Genomic DNA, 15,025 nt, shown 5'->3' on the forward strand with positions numbered 1-15,025 from the left:
ACACATTTGATCTCATATGGGGCAACACCCTCAAGTATAACATGCATGATATCTTGTGGTGTTTCATTGATTATATAATCAAAGTGAGGAAATTCTGCTAATTTGCACCTCCTGTTTATACCATGTTGTTTTTAGATTTTCTTTCAGAAAGTCAGTGCTTGCCCTTTCAATGTCACTACATTGGCTGATATGACTTGCCATGGTCCTTTTAACAAACAAATCTTCATTAAATTGTTCCTGCATGTCTTCAAAGTTGCATTCGCAGTGCCTGCATTTACTATAAGCGAACCCTCCTCCTTCCTTAAATCCAGCCACTTCATGTTGAGTGGAACTTTAACACCATCATACAGCTCAATGAAGTCACGGTTAATCCTCTCAAATATCTTATCAATACCACAATCAGAAAGATCTTTTGATTTTACCATTGCAAGCAGACGAATGGAAGCAAGTCTTGATCTATATTTAGGGCTGATGTTACCTAAGGTGTAATATATCAATAACAACTTGTTTGCACATTGCAATTCTGTCGGAACTTTCAGAAACAGTGGGTGCGACAAAATGTGTCCATCAATTAAATCCTGAAAAAATCCATCCTTGGATGGCTGTGGCCCCTCTTCAATAATTGTGTTGCATACACATATATTACAAATCCACCCCAAATTAAGAAAGTAGTAGTTTTTGATTGATTTATGAATTAACTAATTATTAAAACCCCCATTTTAGAAATGGTAGCTACCCCGACCCACGTGACTCACGTGACTCACGTCTCACGTGACTCACGTCTCACGCGCGCCTTTCTTCAGCTCATCGCCATCACAGGCAGTAGGACTTGGTTTGAAGCCGTTTCTTTACAAGTAAGTAACAATAGTGTAATATATTATATATACTAATATATAATTTGGTAGTTGACATCGCATTCGATTTGATCCGTGTTTCAATTCATATTTATTGTGTACATTTTTGCAGCCAGACAGAGACAGCTTTAAAGGGAGCTGAGCTAACAGCTAGCTAGCTTGCTAGGTCATCTAACTTAACCGGATGGGTGAATTGGACGACGTCGATGATGTTATATTATGTTATATGTCATGTTATATATACGTTATATATTATGTGTCGATTGTATTCAGGGTATCACAGACAATCAGGCAGCGGGGTGCACCGAAGCGCACTGACGCTGAACCCCTCAACAACGCGTGGTACTGAAATAGCCGACATGCTGTGTGTGGTTTGAAAAAAAGAACACCAGCTCAGTAAATCATTCTAACGTAATGTGTACGTATATGTGACTGCAACACACATATCAACAGTAACAAAGCAAATTCAGTTTAATGTTCTGAAAAACATTGACGACAAAATCGGCGCAAACCCCCCCCCGCAGAATCCGCTTGATCATGGTGGTGCATAGACCTATGCTCCTGAAACGACAGAGCAAACACGCTAATAGTATTAGGGCTAATAATTACAATGAGCCATTCATTCATTCAAAATATACAAAATACAATTAGGTTATTAAATACAATAACGACAGGCTTGGTACTCACTTAATGTGAAAAGTGGCATCTCTCCCATCGGTCACTATTTGCTCCGCAGGCAGTTCTCAAGGTTTTTATGCATCAATCGATTCCTCTCGTGCGTCTTTATCGCATTCATTGACGAAAAGGACGACTCGCATGTATAGAAAGGGAACATTGTGAGCACGTAAAATGTGAGTCTCATAACGGCTTTGCATTGATGAAACGAGGTAGGATGAACGTATAGTTCGCTGTCCATTCCTGTTTGCCCTGTTTTCACCGTCAACTTTCGCCTTTAGACCTTTGGAGAGTGACTTTATGTTTCTCTTGCTAGCAGGTTAAATGTTTAGCTAACTTCACCCGGCACGCAAACAACCAATCCAATAATAATGTGACCTTGTCTGGGAGGAGGGGGGATTAATTATCAGAATAAAACGATGTTAAATAATTATTAGAATAAGTTAGGCTGCGCTACATCGTCAGTCCACACATAAAAAATATGGAAAAGGGTGAAACTACGTTTCAACGTTGTTGAGAATCACAACACAAACTCGCTAGTCACGCCAAAATACTGCAACGCAATGGATTGGACTGCTAACTAGTTAACTATAAGTTATAACACTACTTTACATTGTTAGCAGGCTCACAAAACAAGCTGTGTTAGTTAACTAGCGATGTGTACATTTTTCGAAAGAAGAAGGGTTAGGGTTAGAAGAAGTCAAAGCATTAGAACGTGTCACATTTTTTAACAATCAATTACTTAAATTAGCCTTTGATTATGCTTGGGCCCGCCATCTAGTGGCAACATTTTTTTGGGCCCGAGGCCAAACTTAATTGCCGACCCCTGCTATAGGGGATAAAAACACCATCAATGTCAGGGGACAAAACATGGTAGTGAATCCCAGTCTCCTTTTCAACAGGATCACCTGTGTCCTAAAGACAAGTTCTGACATGGAGCAGTTCATGTCATATGAGCTTGCTCCTCAACCTCCATCCCTGTTTCATAATGGTGTCATGCGAAAGACAACCAAGAGTGTTCTAGGTACTCTTCTCAAGTCATTTGCCCCTGTACAACCTAACATTCCAAAGAACTGCCAGTTTGTTCTAGATGGAGGCCATCTGTTGCAGTCTGTGGTGTGGCCACAGCCATCTACTTACGGAGATGTGTGCCATTGCTACATTGCCTACATCCTGAAACACTATGGGGCTGGTACTGTAACTGCAGGGCTTGACATTAAGCTTTTTCAGGTACTTGTCCTTCGGACAAGTGAACTTATCTTTTACTTGTCCGAGAGCTCAAGTTACTTGTCCAAATCCAAAGATTTTGAAAAAGCAATAATATGAATAATAATATATTATACTCTCACCGGTCACTTCATTAGGTACACCTTTTCAACTGCTTGTTAACGCAAATATCTAATCAGCCAATCATGTGGCAGCAACTCAATGCATTTAGGCATGTAGACATGGTCAAGACGATCTGCTGAAGTTCAAACCAGCATCAGAATGGGAAATAAAGGTGATTTAAGTTACTTTGAACCTGGCATGGTTGTTGGTGCCAGACGGGCTGTTGCGTGATATTATAGTGTCAATATGGACCAAAATCTCTGAGGAATGTTTCCAGCACCTGGGTATGTGTGTATGTATGTCAGGGTATGTATGCAAATATTTGCAATATAAATATATGCGACGTTGTTAAGCCTCCCATTTCGATGAACTATCCATCTTTACCGATGTTGAACGAAATTAAAATGCATTTGTTGAAATTATTATATACTGGTGGGTAGGTTTTATGCAGGCATATTATCTAGCCTGACCGTGCCATTCAAACGCGCATGGCACACTTTTGAAGTGTGTGGAGAGATGCTGGCCATGTTTTACCAGTCTGTCATGGCCAGCATTCTCTTCTACGCTGCAGTCTGCTGGGGGGGAAACATCACCAAGAGGGATACCGGACGGCTGGACAAGCTCGTAAAAAAGGCGGGTTCAGTGGTGGGAAGGAGCCTGGACTCTCTGGGGACGGTGGTGGAGAGAAGGACTAGGAGTAAGCTGCTGTCCATCAGTGACAACCCCAACCACCCCCTCCATCATGTCCTCACTGGGCAAACCAGCAGCCGCCGCAGAGGGCGGTTCATTACGATACGCTCCCGGACGGAGCAATATAAAAAATCATTTATCCCGGCTGCACTAAGACTGTTCAATGGCAACTAAAGCAGCAGTCGGGGTCAAGGCTCCTGAATTTGTATTTATTATTTATTTTAATCATCATCATCATCACTTTTTAGTATTTTAGTATTTTAATATAATAACTATAGCCATCTCTTTTATCCACTTTTTTATCGTGATCTCGCTGTTTTTTATATACCGTATATGGCTGGCCCAGTGTTGTTGTCTGTCCTTTATGTTGTGTTGTTATGTGTTGTTTTTAGTGGAGTGGCGTGGCAGAATGAATTTCCCCACGGGGATAAATAAAGTATCATTGAATTGAATTGAATTGAATTGAATTGAAATCGGTGTGTGTCCAGTTGTGCAGTCTATTCATGGTTCGGTTCTGTTTTTCCAGAACATGTGGTATCCCTGTCCGTCACTGGTAGCGGTGCCTCACACGCCAGAGGTCCAGCAGCCGTCAGGTATGTTTGTCTCAAAGATGGTTGTAGCCGTACAGATGGCACCGTTTGACCATGGTGGTTTGTTACAAACTGCAATGAAGCAGCTTCGATGATGTTATATTAGTTCAGTAAAAAGTGCATTATTTTGTCCCCTGTTTTCAATGTAAATGGCCTAAAAACTGGTTTTCTGTGATTCAGTGTTTTTTACTCAACTAAGCCGGTGTTTTTTCCAGCTATCTTTCGCTGTACGCGCTGCAAGACGACGCTTTACTGTTCGGTGAAGTGCCAGTCCAAGGACTGGAATGACCACCGGCACGTGTGCAAGCCCAGTACCCTGGCCACACCCGCAAGGTAAACCGGTTCAGCCCATTAGTGGAACTCATAATTCATAATCATCCCACCTTATTTGTAATTACATTTACATTTTTGGCGTTTAGCAGACGCCTTATTCCAAAGCGACGTACAATCAATACATTTGACTAAGGAAGTGAATTCACCAGTTCTAGGAGGAAAGTAATCTAGCTCAGGCCGGCTGGCAGTCGTCGTGATTTTTTTTATTTTTAATATAAATATATAAACACTGGAGAGACAGACAGTACAAAGGGGGGCAGTGGAAGTCTTAGGAGGCATAGTATAGGGGAAAAGCAGGTGTCTCAGGAGACGCAGTGCTGGGGTGTGTAATGTACTAACCTTTTCATACCTTTATGCTGATAAGTGAAAGTGAGACTGAGAAGATAAAGGAGAACCCCCCCGCTCTGCCTCAAGTAGGAAGCAGCCCCATTCCACCCGCCGCGCCCACCAAGGTATTATTTTAGCGTGTTTGTTGATGGGATTCTGGGATCGCAGTGGTAATAATCAACTCCAGTCCCTGTGTCAGCGTTGAGATAGAACATGGTGCGTGACATTTCATCATGAAAATGAACTAAACTCCTCCAAAAAAGTTCGGAAACGTTATTCCGGTCGATTATTCCTCCCCTTTAATAATACCAATTGGTATTGTATTTTATATCGTTGGAAAGCCTGATTAGTCACCTTTACAACGAGGTACAACGTGTAAGGATCATGCATTCGTGGAATGAGCATTGCAACACAGCTAAAAGTGTGGGTAGTGGGCCCAAAAAATTTGCCAAAATCCCCTGCAATATTCTTCTGTTTCATATTGTCTTTTATTAACGGAAAGCGGAAGCGTTAGCGTATTAGATCCGTAACACGGTCACCTGACCCACGCAGGTGCAGCCCGGTGATGACAGTCGCCCACAGAGGGTCTTCCTGCGGGACCTGCGGAAGCATAGCTTCATCAAAGGAGACGAACTGCAGGTGGGTAACTGGCGCCTCAGTAATCCTGCGTGTGCCGTTATAAAAGGCTTGAGTTGAAAGCGTTACATGTCCACTCAGGTCTGCACAGGTGCTCCCGAATGGACCACGATGTTACACCTGCCTACATTAAACACATAAGGAAATCGTGTGTGTGTGTGTGTGTGTGTGTGTGTGTGTGTGTGTGTGTGTGTGTGTGTGTGCGTGTGTGTCTCCAGGTGTGTGTGGTGGAGCTCCAGAGCCCCGGGAGGTTCTTCGTCCACTCCCAGAGCCCAGAGATGACGGAGCTCCTCAGGGCCATCACCGCCGTGCTGGAGCAGACCTACGGCGGCCCGCCAGGGACAAACTACTCACCCCACGTGGGAGAAGTCTGCGTGGTCAGATACTCCCAGGACCAGGTGTGTGTGTCTCAGTTAGTAGTCCCGTTGACACACACCACTCACCCAGCTGTAGTGACTCATTGATACCGTTCTCTCCTATGGCATTCATATGGTATATTACTCATTTTAGCATTCTGTATGTTTTAGGTATGTATATATTAGTAGGCACTCTTCTTACAATTCGTTTAGATCCTGTAAGGTTCCAGAGTGAATAGTGCAGCTCACAGTTCCTTCTTCTATACTGGAACATTACTGTGGAGCAGCCTTCCACTTAATATAAAACAAGCAGAAACTAGGAGGGCTTTTAGAGGACAGGTTAGAGCTTACCTCTGGAGTAGGGTGAACAGATAGGAAAGCCTATTTTTGTTAGCCTACTTTTATTCCTAAGTTCCTAACTCCTTTTGTTTGGGGGGGGGGTAATGATTATTTAATGATTGTTTGATGTTATTGTCTTGTATGTTAATATCAAAGGACCATGTTGGAAATAAGTGTTCTCACTTTCACATGTCATCCCTTGGATTACTGTTTTTACTCGATCTATGAATAAACTAATTAGATGGAAAAACTATTTTAGATTTGGAAGTCGGAACCTTTTTCCACGCCTAATCCTGCTCCTCCTCCTCCTCCTCCTCCTCCTCCTCCTCCTCTGTCTCTGTCTCTGTCTCTGTGTTGTAGAAGTGGTACCGGGGCGTGGTCCAGTCCCTGTCTGCAGACCAGACCATCGCTAACGTTCTCTACATCGACTTCGGCAACGAGGAGGCCGTGACCCTGGAGCAGATCAGACCCCTGGCTGCCCACATGGACCCCGTCCGTCCCTGTGTGAGTCCACTAGAACATCTGACCTTATCTGACTCAGTGATTAGATTACATGAGATTACATTACATTAGATTCAACTTTGTCATTGCAGAGTACAAGTACCAGACAACCAAATGCAGTTTAGCATCTAAACAGAAGTGCACATAGTGATATAATAACATGATATTGGTTTCAAACCACTGTTGACAGCTTGAGTCTGGGGTTACGCCCTAAATATGAGGTTTTACCGACCTGGCGGGGTGACTAGAAATGTCCAGACGCTTTTGTTGGGTCAGAGGACCACTAGAGAGAGGTTTGTAGCCGCTAGCCTGGGTGTAGCGTCGTTTCACTGTCCTCCTGTCATAAGCAGGGGTGCAAACTTGTCACCTTTGAACCGTATTAGCCGTTTTTACCTCAAAATAGGTCCAAAATGTTCTTTGTTTTCAAGTAAAAACAAATGTTGTCACCTTTTTGGGCCATCACCAGTTTGCATCCCTGATAAGCCGCTTCCTTCGCTAGGCTTTGGAGTGCCGCGTCGCCGGGGTAACGCCCCTGACGGGCAGCTGGACGGAGAAGTGCTGCATCGCCCTGCGGATGTTATTGGTGGGGAAGAGCCTGACCCTGACGGTGGCGGAGGCCTCGGAGGAGGACCACACCTACGCGGTGGACGTGGCGCTGTCCGCTCTCGGTAGCGTATATATATGAATGAATGAATGAATGAATGGTCTTTATTTATTGTCATTGCTACAGTACAGGTACCAAACAACGACATTTAGGAGGGGTGGCTCCCCTGGTGTTAGGAAAGAAAAAAAACACTTTAAAAAAAAAAAAAAACAAGAAGGGAAGGAGCTGGTTTACATAAATAAAGGCTATGTACACTATCCACTATACTATACTGTACAGATAGACGACTAGGGTTGTCATATTGCACAATAGTGTTATTGCACATTTATTTAAAGTGTCGCAGTTTGCAGGCTTGAAATGTACATATTTGTGCCTCAGCACTACACCTGATTTTTTCAGTCCAGCAGCTGCCATCAATCCGTCCAGACTGTCCAGGGCCCAGAACCTAGAATATACGGGGTTTCCCATACAGGGCAGGGTTCCCACAGGTCCTTGAAATCCTTGAAAGTTTGTGAATTTGAGAAAAATAAATCAAGGTCTTAAACGTTTTGAAAAATAGACATGGGTCATTGAAAGATGTTAGAAAAATGTTCTACTTAGCTCGTGAACTAGTTCTGTCTCAAACTATACTGTGTTGGGTCCTTGAATTTGAGGGATTTGAGTCTTGAAAGTCCTTGAAAGGTGCTTGAATTTGATGTTTCAGAAGGTGTGGGAACCCTGATACGGGGTTTCTCTGACCTGGCCAGAAGGGTTTGTAAACACCTCTCTCTGTCACCATCTCCCTCTCTCTCTCTCTCTCTCTCTCTCTCTCTCTCTCTCTCTCTCTCTCTCTCTCTCTCTCTCTCTCTCTCTCTCTCTCCCTCCCTCTCGCTCCCTCCCTCTCCCTCTCTCTCTCTCCATCCCTTTCTCTCTCCCTCCCTCTCTCTCTCTCTCTCTGTCTCTCTCTCCCTCTCTCTCTCTCTCTCTCCCTCTCTCCCCCCCTCTCTCCCTCTCTCTCTCCCTCTCTCTCTCAGGCCAGCAGCTGAGCACGTTCCTCTTAGACCAGGATTACGCCGCCAAGGAGGTCACAAGGAAGCCCACCGTGGAGGACATCGGTAAGGGGCGGCTCCTCCGACGACACCAGGGGGGTGTCCCATCCACGTCCCCGAAAGGAAAACCCAGGCTTATTTTTGATAAAAATCTTGATAGACTTATCAAAATAAGGCCGGCTTTTTTGTTGTTGTTGTTGTTGTAGTCTTTCTAGTCTCGTCTAGTAGCGAAATTGATACAAATTAAGCCTGGGTTTTCCTTTAGCGACATTGACGGAATACCGCCCTGATTTAGAGGAACGCCGCAAGGTACAGCTTTTCCTCCAGTATATTTCTGTTGTAAACCTCTCTCTCTCTCGTCCCGCCCCGGCCCTAATAATAATAATAATAATAATAAAAACTTTAATGTGCTCCAATCATTATTATTATTAGTTTATTATGTCGAGGACAATCCAAATACATGAACCATATAAAATACAGTAAAAAAGGCAGCGTTAGCCTAGTCGGCTAATTTTCAGCTGAAGTCCCCGGCCAGTTGCAACACGGCATCCTGAAAAGTAACGTCATTAGTTAAAATAAAACATTTCAATATTCTAAGAACACGTGGCTGAGACAAGGTACCCCAACATCACACTTGACAAAAAACACAAGTAAGCAAGCTGAGGTGATTGAAGGGGCTACAACAAACACCACATACACACTTATGCGGGCAGCGACATTTCAAGCACATAGAAGCCACAGGACAATTACAGGCCACACACCATTAAGCACTTACAAACAGCAATACATTAAACAAAACAAAACATACAAAAAAGGCATTATGGAGAGGCAGCACAGAGAGGGATTAATGAGGACAAGTATAGTTCTGTGTCAGCCAGGCTTTCATGTGTGTTGTGAAGGTGGGGTAAGATTTCTCTTTCCAGATCTGCGTTAATTGACATTAATTGACACGATTTATGGGGGGGGGGGGGAAGCAGAGCTCTAAATGTTGAAACGAGGCTTGAGAATTGAGGCTGCATCCAAGTCTATATATTCTCGTGTTTCTCTCTCTCTTTTCTCTTTTCTCTCATTTCTCTCTATGTACTAGGATAGATTTTTCAGTTGATTCCATAAAAATAAAACAAATAAATGCGAGCCCCGTTGTCTCTCCCCACCTGCAGTGTCCTGCGTGCAGGGTTCCCACGGGTCCTTGACATCCTTGAAAGTTTGTGAATTTGAGAAAGAGAAATCAAGGTCTTAAACGTTTTGGAAAATAGACATGGGTCATTGAAAGTGCTTGAATTCCCCCCTCTCTCTCTCTCTCTCTCTCACTCTCCAAAAAAAGATATATTCAAAAATGTTTTACTTAGCTCGTCAACTAGTCCTGTCTCAAACTATGCCGTGTTGGGTCCTTGGATTTGAGGGAATTGAGTCTTGAAAGTCCTTGAAAGGTGCTTGAATGTGATGTTCCAGAAGGTGTGGGAGCCCTGCGCGTGCTGGCCGCGTCTAAGCCGCTGACGTGGTCCTTCGTGGAGCTTCCCTGCCACGGCCAGGAGGTGGCGCTGGTGGCCAGCGTGATCAAGGACCCCGGAGAGTTCTACTGCTGCATCTACAACCCAGAAGGTACGACTTAATCTGCTACATCTATATCTACATCTACTACATCTATAACCCAGAAGGTACGACCACATCTACATCTACTACATCTACATCTACTACATATATATCCTCTTTTCAATAGAAAGTTACTTTTGATCGTTGGAAACTTCTCCCCTGTCGTTTGGGAGGCTCGTGAAGATGCACTCCATCTTTAGGTGGCCGGCAAATGTTTTTATTTATTTTTTTCCTGGTAATGTCGAGGTCACGTCGCACTCTGGTTTCCTCTTCAAAATTCCACCTGCTAAACATTTGTGTGACTGATGGATCACAAGTTTAGAACTCGCTACTGCGAGACACTGACGGCACAGCAGCTAGGGGGCACCATTGGGAATGTTTTGTAACATACCTACCATGCAGGTTGCAAAATAAATTGTTGTACCTTTTGTCTTTAGCTATCAAAGTTGAAGCTAGTTCCACTTCCATGGAGGATGGCTCTGTGGTATGTATAATGCCAGTACATTCAAGTATTCAATACCCTTCGCATCCCAATGTAATAGTTGCAAATAGCTGTGTAACTTTGCCTTTTTAGATGGGTGGTCCCACCCCCCCTGCAGTGTGGAACTGCTGCAGTGACCAAGGTCAGTCTCAGCTCGTTTTGGTTTGCCTTGATTTAGCTTTCGTTTCAAAATGTTTTCCGTTCACTTCCGTGGTTTTCTGTGATTCAGTGTTTTTTACTAAACTAAGTCGGTGTTTTTTCCAGCTATCTTTCGCTGTACGCGCTGCAAGACGACGCTTTACTGTTCGGTGAAGTGCCAGTCCAAGCCCAGTACCCTGGCCACACCCGCAAGGTAAACCGGTTCAGCCCATTAGTGGAACTCATAATTCATAATCATCCCACCTTATTTGTAATTACATTTACATTTTTGGCGTTTAGCAGACGCCTTATTCCAAAGCGACGTACAATCAATACATTTGACTAAGGAAGTGAATTCACCAGTTCTAGGAGGAAAGTAATCTAGCTCAGGCCGGCTGGCAGTCGTCGTGATTTTTTTTATTTTTAATATAAATATATAAACACTGGAGAGACAGACAGTACAAAGGGGGGCAGTGGAAGTCTTAGGAGGCATAGTATAGGGGAAAAGCAGGTGTCTCAGGAGACGCAGTGCTGGGGTGTGTAATGTACTAACCTTTTCATACCTTTATGCTGATAAGTGAAAGTGAGACTGAGAAGATAAAGGAGAACCCCCCCGCTCTGCCTCAAGTAGGAAGCAGCCCCATTCCACCCGCCGCGCCCACCAAGGTATTATTTTAGCGTGTTTGTTGATGGGATTCTGGGATCGCAGTGGTAATAATCAACTCCAGTCCCTGTGTCAGCGTTGAGATAGAACATGGTGCGTGACATTTCATCATGAAAATGAACTAAACTCCTCCAAAAAAGTTCGGAAACGTTATTCCGGTCGATTATTCCTCCCCTTTAATAATACCAATTGGTATTGTATTTTATATCGTTGGAAAGCCTGATTAGTCACCTTTACAACGAGGTACAACGTGTAAGGATCATGCATTCGTGGAATGAGCATTGCAACACAGCTAAAAGTGTGGGTAGTGGGCCCAAAAATTTTGCCAAAATCCCCTGCAATATTCTTCTGTTTCATATTGTCTTTTATTAACGGAAAGCGGAAGCGTTAGCGTATTAGATCCGTAACACGGTCACCTGACCCACGCAGGTGCAGCCCGGTGATGACAGTCGCCCACAGAGGGTCTTCCTGCGGGACCTGCGGAAGCATAGCTTCATCAAAGGAGACGAACTGCAGGTGGGTAACTGGCGCCTCAGTAATCCTGCGTGTGCCGTTATAAAAGGCTTGAGTTGAAAGCGTTACATGTCCACTCAGGTCTGCACAGGTGCTCCCGAATGGACCACGATGTTACACCTGCCTACATTAAACACATAAGGAAATCGTGTGTGTGTGTGTGTGCGTGTGTGTCTCTAGGTGTGTGTGGTGGAGCTCCAGAGCCCCGGGAGGTTCTTCGTCCACTCCCAGAGCCCAGAGATGACGGAGCTCCTCAGGGCCATCACCGCCGTGCTGGAGCAGACCTACGGCGGCCCGCCAGGGACAAACTACTCACCCCACGTGGGAGAAGTCTGCGTGGTCAGATACTCCCAGGACCAGGTGTGTGTGTCTCAGTTAGTAGTCCCGTTGACACACACCACTCACCCAGCTGTAGTGACTCATTGATACCGTTCACTCCTATGGCATTCATATGGTATATTACTCATTTTAGCATTCTGTATGTTTTAGGTATGTATATATTAGTAGGCACTCTTCTTACAATTCGTTTAGATCCTGTAAGGTTCCAGAGTGAATAGTGCAGCTCACAGTTCCTTCTTCTATACTGGAACATTACTGTGGAGCAGCCTTCCACTTAATATAAAACAAGCAGAAACTAGGAGGGCTTTTAGAGGACAGGTTAGAGCTTACCTCTGGAGTAGGGTGAACAGATAGGAAAGCCTATTTTTGTTAGCCTACTTTTATTCCTAAGTTCCTAACTCCTTTTGTTTGGGGGGGGGGGTGGGGGGGGGTAATGATTATTTAATGATTGTTTGATGTTATTGTCTTGTATGTTAATATCAAAGGACCATGTTGGAAATAAGTGTTCTCACTTTCACATGTCATCCCTTGGATTACTGTTTTTACTCGATCTATGAATAAACTAATTAGATGGAAAAACTATTTTAGATTTGGAAGTCGGAACCTTTTTCCACGCCTAATCCTGCTCCTCCTCCTCCACCTCCTCCTCCTCCTCCTCCTCCTCCTCCTCCTCCTCCTCTGTCTCTGTCTCTGTCTCTGTGTTGTAGAAGTGGTACCGGGGCGTGGTCCAGTCCCTGTCTGCAGACCAGACCATCGCTAACGTTCTCTACATCGACTTCGGCAACGAGGAGGCCGTGACCCTGGAGCAGATCAGACCCCTGGCTGCCCACATGGACCCCGTCCGTCCCTGTGTGAGTCCACTAGAACATCTGACCTCATCTGACTCAGTGATTAGATTACATGAGATTACATTACATTAGATTCAACTTTGTCATTGCAGAGTACAAGTACCAGACAACCAAATGCAGTTTAGCATCTAAACAGAAGTGCACATAGTGATATAATAACATGATATTGGTTTCAAACCACTGTTGACAGCTTGAGTCTGGGGTTACGCCCTAAATATGAGGTTTTACCGACCTGGCGGGGTGACTAGAAATGTCCAGACGCTTTTGTTGGGTCAGAGGACCACTAGAGAGAGGTTTGTAGCCGCTAGCCTGGGTGTAGCGTCGTTTCACTGTCCTCCTGTCATAAGCAGGGGTGCAAACTTGTCACCTTTGAACCGTATTAGCCGTTTTTACCTCAAAATAGGTCCAAAATGTTCTTTGTTTTCAAGTAAAAACAAATGTTGTCACCTTTTTGGGCCATCACCAGTTTGCATCCCTGATAAGCCGCTTCCTTCGCTAGGCTTTGGAGTGCCGCGTCGCCGGGGTAACGCCCCTGACGGGCAGCTGGACGGAGAAGTGCTGCATCGCCCTGCGGATGTTATTGGTGGGGAAGAGCCTGACCCTGACGGTGGCGGAGGCCTCGGAGGAGGACCACACCTACGCGGTGGACGTGGCGCTGTCCGCTCTCGGTAGCGTATATATATGAATGAATGAATGAATGAATGGTCTTTATTTATTGTCATTGCTACAGTACAGGTACCAAACAACGACATTTAGGAGGGGTGGCTCCCCTGGTGTTAGGAAAGAAAAAAAACACTTTAAAAAAAAAAAAAACACAAGAAGGGAAGGAGCTGGTTTACATAAATAAAGGCTATGTACACTATCCACTATACTATACTGTACAGATAGACGACTAGGGTTGTCATATTGCACAATAGTGTTATTGCACATTTATTTAAAGTGTCGCAGTTTGCAGGCTTGAAATGTACATATTTGTGCCTCAGCACTACACCTGATTTTTTCAGTCCAGCAGCTGCCATCAATCCGTCCAGACTGTCCAGGGCCCAGAACCTAGAATATACGGGGTTTCCCATACAGGGCAGGGTTCCCACAGGTCCTTGAAATCCTTGAAAGTTTGTGAATTTGAGAAAAATAAATCAAGGTCTTAAACGTTTTGAAAAATAGACATGGGTCATTGAAAGATGTTAGAAAAATGTTCTACTTAGCTCGTGAACTAGTTCTGTCTCAAACTATACTGTGTTGGGTCCTTGAATTTGAGGGATTTGAGTCTTGAAAGTCCTTGAAAGGTGCTTGAATTTGATGTTTCAGAAGGTGTGGGAACCCTGATACGGGGTTTCTCTGACCTGGCCAGAAGGGTTTGTAAACACCTCTCTCTGTCACCATCTCCCTCTCTCTCTCTCTCTCTCTCTCTCTCTCTCTCTCTCTCTCTCTCTCTCTCTCTCTCTCTCTCTCTCTCTCTCTCCCTCCCTCTCGCTCCCTCCCTCTCGCTCTCTCCCTCTCCCTCTCTCTCTCTCCCTCCCTTTCTCTCTCCCTCCCTCTCTCTCTCTCTCTCTGTCTCTCTCTCCCTCTCTCTCTCTCTCTCTCCCTCTCTCCCCCCCTCTCTCCCTCTCTCTCTCCCTCTCTCTCTCAGGCCAGCAGCTGAGCACGTTCCTCTTAGACCAGGATTACGCCGCCAAGGAGGTCACAAGGAAGCCCACCGTGGAGGACATCGGTAAGGGGCGGCTCCTCCGACGACACCAGGGGGGTGTCCCATCCACGTCCCCGAAAGGAAAACCCAGGCTTATTTTTGATAAAAATCTTGATAGACTTATCAAAATAAGGCCGGCTTTTTTGTTGTTGTTGTTGTTGTTGTTGTAGTCTTTCTAGTCTCGTCTAGTAGCGAAATTGATACAAATTAAGCCTGGGTTTTCCTTTAGCGACATTGACGGAATACCGCCCTGATTTAGAGGAACGCCGCAAGGTACAGCTTTTCCTCCAGTATATTTCTGTTGTAAACCTCTCTCTCTCTCGTCCCGCCCCGGCCCTAATAATACTAATAATAATAATAAAAACTTTAATGTGCTCCAATCATTATTATTATTAGTTTATTATGTCGAGGACAATCCAAATACATGAACCATATAAAATACAGTAAAAAAGGCAGCGTTAGCCTAGTCGGCTAATTTTCAGCTGAAGTCCCCGGCCAGT

Source organism: Nansenia antarctica, assembly GCF_963989245.1.
Source record: "Nansenia antarctica genome assembly, chromosome: 2".
Taxonomy (NCBI): Eukaryota; Metazoa; Chordata; class Actinopteri; order Argentiniformes; family Microstomatidae; genus Nansenia; species Nansenia antarctica.